Raw genomic sequence first — 11,296 nt, 5'->3', positions numbered from 1 at the left:
TTTCCTGCCTATGCAGGGGGTCGGACTTGATGATCTATTGAGGTCCCTTCCGACCCTAGCATCTATGAATCTATGAAACACAATTGATGACATCTGGCCTAAATACCCAGTAGCCAACATTTTCAAACAGGTGTGCCTTAAATTAAGCTCTAATCCTAGTTCATACACCTGAATCAAAATGGCCTGATTTTTAGAAAAGGTAGCCCCTTTGCTTCAATAATCAGCATGGCTGAAAATATTTTATTTACATCTGATTACCTCAGCCAGCCACCTGAGTAAGTGTAGGGTCATTCTCAATAGGTACTTTCACAAAATACAATAGCTATTTTAAGGAGATAGTGCTAACATACAAAAGCAATAGTTAAAGTGCTTCATTGCAATTGACTCAGAATCACAGCTGAGGTTCAGGCAGAAAACCACAAGTTAGTAGGCAACAACCAAATCTGGTGAGACCACAGGGGCTCTTGATCAAGCCTTCGTGACATGAGCTATGGTAGAAGTCATATTTTGTATGTCTGGAAAAACAGGAAAGTAGGGGGTCAGTTTGTCATTTTCAAGAAAGACCTTTTATATTTTCATTGTAACTAATGGAAAATATTGGAAATATTCCATTGGAAATATAAAGGAAGTATAGTATATGTAAGAACGAAGTACAACATATTAGCATGTCGGTTCTTTGTTGCATTTTCCCAATACCTTGGATTTTAGGAGAAATTGTTCATGGTCTAGGGATAAGGTGCACAGGGCCCAATATTACAAGAAAGGATCTCAGCCTCTTGCTAAATATGCAAAATAATTGAAATTCAAAACGGTTTCTTTTTTTTAATCTGAAAAGCTGGGTGTCTCACAATGAAATTTAAGAATGGTTACTCATTTACTGCCCAAATCAAAACATGAGTCAGATGATTCTGGGCGTGCAATGGGATTTTCCATACAGGAAACTATATTCCCTGAGATAGGAGGGTGCTTCCTGTAGGTAAGGTGAAATGGTAAACAATATATAAAGGAAAGAATAATCATATGGATATATAGAAAAGGCAAATTACACTACTTAGATGAATATTTGGCACAGATGACAGCTGAAGTAATATTCCTGTTGTACATAGATAAGGCGTTAACAAGAGTAGTTTAAATTTATTCAATTTTTTTTTCAGTTGTATTTTAATTGTTTTGCTTACCATAAAAGCAACTGTAAAACTAACAATAGTGGCATTTTCATCAAGGCCATGCATCAGCCTTTTTAAGAGACATTTTTCAGAGAGTTGCTAGCATGAAATCAATGTTCCAGGTTCAAAAAGGCTCTGCTTAACCATGACCTTGAGTGTAAATAATTCTTTCAGCTTTAGACAAGTAAACTGTATTCTCCACCCCTCTATATAATATATCATTTAATTTACAGGAGCTCCAGACTCTGGAATGACTTTCATCACGTGCATGTAACTGACCCCCTCATTTTGCACTAAAATTAAAAGGTGACACTGATGCGCTGCATCTTGCCAAAGTACTTTTTTTTTTGCCATTATGTCTTTTGGAGATTTTCTTGTATTGGAGAATAAGCAATTACGTGAAAGAAAGGGAGGTAGAAGGGTCTTTTTTCTGTGTAATGCACCTTTAATTTAATAGAGTCTGTGTGGGTACCACAAGTCAATCTGGGATGGATGTTACTGATACTTTTCATGTTGTCACCCTGACAGCATATACACATATTCGTTCATATATAGTATGTGCAGGAAATTTTGCAGGGAGTTTGACTGATGTGCCTCTGGAAAGCAAAGCAGGGATGCTGTTGTTAGCTTGACCATTTCATGGTCAAAGTCTCTTAAGTGTCACACTGAGGATGTAGAGAATGCACTTACCCTGTGAAGATTGCATGATGCCACATTTCACATCTACCTCATACTGTCAGAAACATAGGGTTCAAACTGAAGTAAAGCACAAATCCTGTCTCCTGGATTCATCACTTATTGAAAAACAGGAGTATCCCTGTGAGTGGTGTAAAGGTGACTACAACTTGAAGGTCAAGTCAGGGATGCAGCCTGAAGTGTGTCCAATATTCTCTAATGGGAATTTCTAGTAAGAAATCTTTTTAGCCCCCAGGCAGTGTAAACTGCCTATGAATACATTGGCTTGGAATAAACGACTGGAAATTAGAAGAGCGTTTCCTAACCCTCGCAGCAGTGATACCTTATAAATAGCCTCCCAATAGGAAGAAATTTAAGACTGTATAAAAGGAAAGATAGGACATAGCTGCCTGCCTTAGCACAAGGCAAGACTCAATGACCATGTAACAGGGAGTTATTTCCTGGCCCCCCACTGGGAGACTTACCATAATAAGGCTGGCCCCACAAAAGGACAGGCAAGGGGTCCCAGAGATCAGCCTGGCTTGCTCCCAGCTCCAAGGGGCCTTTGGCTGCCCCTGGTATGCCAAATAGGCAACTGCAGAAATCCCAGGACTGGGAATTCCCTGGCTACAAAGAGTCATGTGGAGGAAGGAACCATAGGGGATTGGTCCTTCTAGGAGCAGGCCAGCCCAAAAGTAAGAGGCTGAATGCCCCTTATTCCCTGGAGAGGGGATTGAGGGCACTATCTCTTAGCCAGGAGTGATGCAGACCAGGGCGAAGGCTTGGAGATAGGCTTGGCAGTGGGAAGTTGGAACCTCTGAGCTATGTGGCTCAATGACTGAAACCCATCAAAAAAGTATATCAAGCTGAAGAGGCTTTGGAGTTGATATTTCAGTCAGCTGATGGAAGGGAGCCGGAATATGGGACACTGATCTTTAGAACTGGGTTTTGGTCCCAAACTCAGGGTAAAATTGTTTGTGTTCTGGCTTGGAGAAGCCCTGAGAAGGAATTACCTGTGGCCAGCTGAGAGAAAGTAAGGGGTCAATGGATAGTCACACTCACATAATTAATTAAAATAGTGACTGAGGAAAAGGAATGAAGCCCAGGAGGGAATGTGGCCAGGTGGCCAGGACTGGCCCTGAGTCTGTTACTCAGGGGCCAGGGTGTGAAAGATCCTAGGTTCACCATATGGGGTGGGGAGGACAGGGTATTGGGAAGGTGGAGCCCTGTGAAGAGGATTGATCAGTGGGAGGAGTTCACAGTTCTTGTTATCTTGTTGACAACTAGCTTCCCTTTTCTTTTCCATCAAGGTGTGGTCAGTGCATGTGGGGAGGCGGACTGCAACTCAGATCCAGAGATAAAGAGTAAAAACTTTCCATCCACAGATCCTAACAATCTCTGCCAGTCCTATGTTCCAGTGATAGGATAAGAAGTCCTGAAAAGTGGTTGAGAAACTGATTTGGACTCAGTGTAAGCAGGATAGCGTTAAAATCAATTTCAACAAAGTTCCTGCATTCGAATTACAGACCAATGCCAAAAGACCAATAAGCAGAATGTTTTAGCATCATCTTACTGGTCTCCAACATTCAGCAGTATTCATCAATGAAGCTTCATACTAATGCATTAAAGAGTTAACTGCCTGAGAAGCATTATCATATTTGCAACACACCATTTCTGAAATCTACTTGACAAAGCAGCTGGTGAATGATACAATGTTAAGGCACTTGAAAAGGATTGTTAGCCAGCTGTCAAATGTTTTATATGTTTTCATCTATCAAATGTTTTACAAGGCCACCTTTACCTTTTGCTATAATTTAGGCCCTATAGCTGTGTCAGAAAAAAGACATCCTAGATAAATTCTGTGCAAATATAAAGTAATTGTAAACCCAATAAATTTCTTGATCCTTCATGTAACCTTGAAAATCTGGCAAATCCAATGGATCTTTCTATTTAAAATTTGAATACAAATGCAGCAAAGCCTCCTGTGTCTCAGAAATCCCCAGATTCACCTGAAGTTAATGTTTGTTTTTCTTCTTCCTTTCTTCATGTTTTGGCACACATGGTGAAAGGCATATGTTTCTACACTGGTATGTAAAATGTGCCAAGTCTTGTGAGTGTATCAGGAGTCTTGTGATGTATTAAGGTTTCTCTTACAGCCTGAGCTCCTGAAAACATCTGATATGGGTACTAATCTCAACTTTTAGGGGTTTTATTAAAGTGTATTTCTAGTCCTGGTTGTCTTGAAAACATGACTTAAATTCTTCCTAAAGACTCAAAAATGTATTTTAAAAATGTCAAATATAATCTTGTGATTGTTCAGGCCATCTTCTAGGGAGTGCAACAAGGGTCGCTGAGTCCAGACACACATCAACTTTAATTAAAGCTAATAAAAGACTTTCAACAGAATTTAATGGGAGTTGAACTAGATCTTAAGTGATCAAAAAGCCTATTGTATCCAAAAATGACCCGTGTCTGATCTTATGTAGCAGTTTATGTCTAGTAGTGCTGGAGGCCAAAATATGAGGTTCAATAAAACCTAGGAGCTTCTTCACACTGGAAATGAAATCAAGTACAAATATGACCCCTCCCTCAAAAGGATTAATCCGTCAAACATTTCCTGAGAGGAGATGCCAACTTTTTCCTAAACGCAGGTGTCAGAACTGCAGCCCATGGAGCAGTCTGATTGCTGGCTGAACACTCTGGGGTATTTTATAATTGACAAAATAGACAAAGATGACATGAGGAGCAATTCATCTGTCACATTTTATATCAGCTGTTTTCTGCCCTGGGCAATGGACACAGAGAGAACAATCTTCCTTCCTTAGCTACTTCTTCCTTATTCAGTGTGATAAATAGCTCTCTAATTTCCTGATGGCTACCTCTGGCAGTTGTCAGCACTCTTTGACATGACAATATCCCGTTGATGCCTCATATGCATAGTTATGAAATTATTTGTTTATTAATGTACCCCATAGCTATGACTCATTGAAAGCACTGTGATCTCTTCTCAATGTTGTGATCATGATGCACAGAAGTCAGTGGCAGAAGAATAGCTGGAGGATTTTTAGGGGGATTTACATTTCTTAATTATTGATCAACTTTTTCACAAGCACCTTAAATTATGAGCCTGAATGCCATTCTTAAGAGACACGTAGGCACTTCAGAGGCCAAGTTCAGTTCACAGTCAATGTGTATCACAAGTTGTTGTGGGACAGTTGCTCAAAATATGAATCATTCATACTGTGGCACACATTATGCAATAATTAATAGATTATACTACTTCTTTCACTTAAAAAAATCCAATTTTAAGAATGTTTTTCATAGTGAAAATTTAATAAGCAAATCCTATTATGGGAGGGGGCAGTTGAAAAAGAGCTCTTCCACATGTTTCTCAGGAACTGGTTGGTTTCAAGAGAGGACTCCTGCTTGGTTTTCCTCCACAGTTTGGGGTCAGGTAAAAGAGTTAGGGAAAGTCCAGGCATATCCCGAGCTCTCCAACAGAATTAATTCAGGATGTTCATACCCTGAATAAGACTAATTTAGATCAAACAACCCCTTCTGACAAAATTAATTCAGTCCTGTCTCATAGCTTCTATGGAGCTCCATCATGAGGACTCAAGATCCTCATTGCTGATATTATAGGACCCCTAAAACGTGTCCACTAGCATGGGCAAATTAGTCAAGAGATGCAAGAAGAAAAAAAAAAATCAATCAAGGTCTCATTATTCCCTCTATAGCAGTCCACTGATTAACTTGATGTGACAGGAAAGCCACCTATACCAGTCATGGCTAGTGCAAAAATATTACACTGACATGCCTGGGGAAAAGCTGTGGGGAAGACTATGGCTCAGGCAGCATAATCTCTGTGTTTTTTTCTGAGAGAAGGTGGTTCTCTGCTGCTCCCTATTCTGAGCTTATGGCTAAATGTAAGAATCTCACCCTTAAATAAGTCATAACACTCCTTCATGAGTTTGATTTTCAAGCAGTTCGACACATGGTTGTGCATGCTCCTAGAAAAGCAGGAAGGAAATTATTCAGCACCTGTACCTGGTCAGCTGGCAGGAAGGGGCAGGGCTTTGGGCCCATATAAACCCCAGGCTGAAACTAAGGGAGGCAGTTCTCTGCTGGTGGGTAAGGGGGAAGGAGCCCTCTTAGAATGAGAAAGGAAAGAGGCCTGGCTAACCTCTGCTCTGGGTAATGGAAAAGGGGCAGAGCACACCTTTGGGAGCCTATGTTAAGTTATAGCCCAGGGGCTTATGTTTTGTTTGTAGTTTTATAAGACTGGTGGTTTGGGTGAGGCTATTTGGGGAAGGAGGAGGAGGCCTCATTGGGGCCCACTACAGAGTGGAGACCCCAGCACCAGAGAGGGAACAGCATTTGGTGGGGGCATAGACCCCAGCACCAGAAAGGGCACAGCATTTGGGGACAGAGACCCTGGCACCAGAGAGGGCACGCTATTTGGGGCACAGAGACCTCAGTGCCAGAGAGGGTGTGGCATTTGGGGCATAGAGACCCCAGCGCCAGAGAGAGTGCAGAGACAAGGCTGCGGAGAGCCCAGTGAGGACAAGGTGCCAAATTATAACTAGGCCGAGGCAAGACAATGCCAGTACCATCTGCGAGGCTTGGGGCATGGTAAAGGGACGGTTTGAGCCATGCATATAGCCCATAAGGCTAGGGTGCCGCCAAAACACCCATTATGAAACAAGACCCAAAAGGGGTCCAAGAACCCAAGGGGTTCGGTAAGTCCATCACACCGTGTCCAAGAGGACTTAAAAGCAGTCTCCCTATTTTCATGTTTTTCATCAAAGACGTGGTGGGCGAGAACTGAGGGTACCCGTCGGGCCAAATTGGCATGGTCAAGGGGCCTCAGGAGAACACGGCCATCCTTAAGGACCCCCATCTGTGACAGTGCCACAATGTACTCTTCATGCACCCAGAAAATATAGGCAGACAGCAATTCTGATATATATGTATCCAATTTCCATGTACCACCATGGCAAATGAGCACCTGACATGTTGAAAATTAGACCATATAGTGCTTTACATCATCAAATCACTGTACAAATGTAAACTAATTAATTATAGCTATGCAGTGGCAGTTCCATTAAGGAGATAAAATGAAAAGAAATTCTCTGAAGCCAACCTTATTCACACTTAATATTTCTTGTGGAAAATGTTTAGGAAATAAATTGGCCACCCTATCATATGTGCCTGCCAAATGATGAAAGATCGTACAAAGGTGAAACCTGATTTCTAAGGAAATGATGATTGACACTCAACTAGCCACAGTTTACCAAAAAAAAATAAAAATGAATCAAAAGCAGGAAAATTTGGAGAGATGTGCAATTCATAAATCCATACCAATGTCATCTTCCCACAAAGTCAATGTTTCCATTTTCTTTCACAGATTAATTGAAGGCATTGTTGACAGAAATGCCAAAGGAAGGATTCATGTCTGGAGGAGAGGGGAGAGAGAAGTGAGAAAATAAATACTGGAATAGACCTTTAAGTAATCAATGCAACATATTTAAATTGATATCTGATATTGTCAAAGACTTGGAGTTTCTTGTATCACCAGAGATGTAAAAAATATGCGTGGAATCCTGACGTCATTAAAGTCAATAAGAGTTCCAGCAATTGTTCGATAACTTTCATCTTTACCTTCAGGTCCGGCTGAATTGTGCAGAATTACAGAATGTAACCATGGAAAAGGTCTCCAAGAACAATGCATCCATGCTTCTGTCACCGCAGGATTGTTTATACTGAATATTCACCAGCACTTTTTCTAGTACAGTATAACCTCATAAATCTGGATATCAAACATCCGGAATTCTCGAAAATCCGGCACATCAGGGAGTAGCGGCGGCCGGTCCTGGAGCAATGGAGGGGGAAGTTTGCACACAGCAATTACCGCGGCCATCCACCATCCTGTGCTGCCGCTCCACATGCGGTCACTAATGTGGGACCAGCTGCCACTACCCATCCCCTCCCCACCCCCACTCCACCCCCCGTTCCAAGACCAACCACCACTCCGGTTTCAAAAATCTGGAATTTTCAAATTTCCAGCAGGTGCTCAGTCCTGCACATGCCAGATTCATGAGGTTATACTGTATACATAATGGAACTTATTACATAGTCTAAATTTTTAAATGCTACACTAAAAGTTAAAGGATTACATTTTATTTTAAATGTAATCTTCACTGGAAAATGAGTAAAGGATTTCACTATCGACAGACTAAGAAACACTGAAAAACCAAAATGTGCTCTCCTCTCTACATATCCTTTGCAGCCATTTTCCATCTTCTATTTTCTTTGTAGGCTATACCTCAAACCTGGATTCATGCAATCCATTATTCTTGCCTAATTCAGGAGTGGCCAAGCTGTGGCACAAGGTTGACCTGGGAGTAGACAGGCAGCACAGTGATGGAGAGGGCCGTGTGCAGAAAACAGAGCAGCAGATTGATTGTTCAGGGTACAAAGGGCAGGAAGCAGAAAGCAGAGCAGCTAATCAGACAGAGGATAAGGATTGGAGTGGCAGTAGAGGAGGACATAAAGCTAATTTGTGGCATACCTGCCAAAAAGTTTGGCCCATACTGGTTTGATTAAACAGTTATAATGACTAGTTCTGCAAAGAAAAGGAAGAAATGAAGTATAACAGCACTTTAAAAAAATTGCTTTTGAGACATGGGCCTTTTTGCAGTATTTTTCATTATTTGCTTTTCAGAATATTTGTTTTGCCATCTGATACTCAAGTCTCATTCTTCAAAAATTAATGACAGCTGCTGGAAATGAAAAGAGAATTTGTTGTGAATCTGCCTAAATTGCTTTCTAGAGGATACTTACAAAGCATACCATTTTTGTCTGAGAAACGTGCAACTCTAAATGTATGCAAGATTTTCCTCTATTTCTGCTAATTGTGTCTTATTAGACTGTAAGAGTAAATCAATGCAGAATTAATCATTTGTTCAATGCTTAAGGTAACTCGCACAGGGAGGAGGAGTAAAATACCTATGTTCTTTTTATGAAATCTCCTCCAGATCCATGATAAGGTGATACACAAGCACTGTCAAAAAAAAAAGTGAATCAGAAATGTCAAATGAACAATGCCCTATCAATGGACATTCTACATTTGTTCTTTTTAATGCAGCACAAATATTCATCAAGCACATTGTTGTTTGACTGAAACAGAGCTAGGTTGAAAAATGGCTTTCATTTCTTGATTTGATGTAGAATAAGCACCACATCTGACCCTCCCCAACCAGGAAAGGGGAATCTTTGCAGAACGATTCATTTTCTTGAGCCATCTGGTGGCTTACAGTTGTAAATGAAAGATCAGGCCAGCAGCTTATTCTTTAGAAAGGTGTCACTTCGTTACAGAGGCCTTTTAAGTAAGCTTGAATATTTTTATTTACATTCAAATTTGGGTGTGGTTGTTCCTTTTGACATCCCCACTTAGTTTAATTGCATTTTGCTTTTGAAAATTACAACAAAGTACAAGTGTAACAGAGCACCATCTCCAGGGTAGTCAAAAAACCCCAGAGGCACCAAAGAGTCCCCCTTTTTTTTCTGACTCACTCTGGGAAGAGTCTCCCCTTCACTCTCCTGCCACGTCTTGGTGTTCCTTCTGGTTCTCAAAGAGGAGGCTGCCGCAGGGCTTCCCAGACCTGGGCTTGCTCCAGAGAACACCCAAAGATGTGGAGCTCCTGCCTTAAGGGCTAATTGTGCGTCTCCATACCATCCCTAGAGCATGCCCCATGCCTGGCAGATTTCGCATCTCCAATTGGATGGGATGCTTGTCTTGGCATCTCCAAGCCACTCTAGGCTGTTTCTTTTCCATTTTTTGAGGGCTTTTAGGCTTCCTGGCTTCCACACCTCTATACTGGCTGGTCCCAGAGCCCCAGCCAACTGCTTCAAGCTTGGCTTCTGAGCCCCAGCCACTGTCTCTCACTGCGCCTTGTGCCCTCTGTCCACACAGGCCTTGAACCTGCCCCTGGTACAGCTCAAAGCTATTGCATGCCCCAATAACTTGAGTGTCCAGGGTCTGGAATAGACTTTCTCCAGACATGGTGCAATCAACTACTCTGGATATCTTCAAAATATGTCTGGACGCTCACCTGGCTGGGGTCATCTGACCCCAGCAGTCTTCCCTTCCCAAGCACAGGGGGACTGGACCTGCTGATTTTGAGAGGTCCCTTCCAGTCCCTAACATCTATGAATCTATTAATCTATGCCCCACATGCACTAATGGGACCTCCTTATACCACTCCTCACAGTCCCAGCCCAAACTGGCGGTTTAAACTGCAACATAAACACTAAGCCCCTGGGCTGTAATATAAGAAGGAAAACAATAGATTCAGTGTGTCTGCTTCTCAAGCATCTCTTTCTCTCTGGGTCACTCCGTCCTGTCCCCCAGGCTGCAGAGCTGTTTTCTTCAAGTCTCCTGGGCATTCAGGAGCCCCTCATTCTGCCACAGCCAGGGCTGCCCTAGTTAGCTCAACCCAGGGCTTATAAGCTCTGGCCTGAGCTCTCTTCTGGTCATGTGATAGCCCCAGTCAACTGACCAGCCTGCAGGGCTACCCTTTCACCTCTTCTCTGCCCACAGGCTGTGCTCTGAAAAATCTGTCCTTAAATGGGCCACCCCACTTTCTAGTAACAGAGCTAGGGTTCCCTGTTATAGCAAACCACCCAGCCTTAAATTAATATTTTAGACCTTATGTTGAAAACCCTAAATTGCACAAGTTGTCCAACAATTCCTGCTATCACAGATCTTCTTACAAAGCCCCATGAAACCAGTGTAACTGTTCACATTGACTTACTTTTAGACTGATCCAAAATCTAAGAACTCCTTGCAATACATATATGTCTACAAAATCAGGCCCTAAGGTACAATAAATAACTCAAAGATAGGATTTAAGATGGAATGAAGTTCCTTTTGTTTTCACACCTGGTGTGTTCTCTATTGTAGCTTTGCTACAGTTTGTGCAGTAAGTTTCAAGTGACAGCCATATGGGAAAAGCAGCTGAGTACCTTTTGTAGACATTCCTCCTCCCACTGCATTAACAAACATACTCAAGGGAGCTTTTATTCCTGCAAAGCACTGTATAATGACATGCTTTGTCTTCAAGTCATAAATGAAATGGGGTGGGGAGAGCACTTTCTGTTGTTCATCCACATCACTGTAGTGTTATTTATAGGTCACTTGCAGGTAACTGCATTTGCTGGTATTGCAGAAGAGCTGGATCCTACATTCAATAGGGCATCATCCTCCCAGGCTTATTCCCATGGATCTTCACTGGCTCACAGGAATGGTCCCATTTCAGAAACTGGCCTTAGGCCTTTTAAATTTTGAATTCAGATTGACCCCTTTTAAATGAATGGCATGATTCTCATTGACTTCAGTGAAGCCAAGATTGAACTTTATTATATTTGCCTTTATGGAGGTAGTAAACTGATTT

This window comes from Alligator sinensis, unplaced genomic scaffold, assembly GCF_000455745.1.
Source record: "Alligator sinensis unplaced genomic scaffold, ASM45574v1 scaffold111_1, whole genome shotgun sequence".
Lineage (NCBI taxonomy): Eukaryota > Metazoa > Chordata > Crocodylia > Alligatoridae > Alligator > Alligator sinensis.
Note: the sequence above shows the minus strand (reverse complement) of the source record.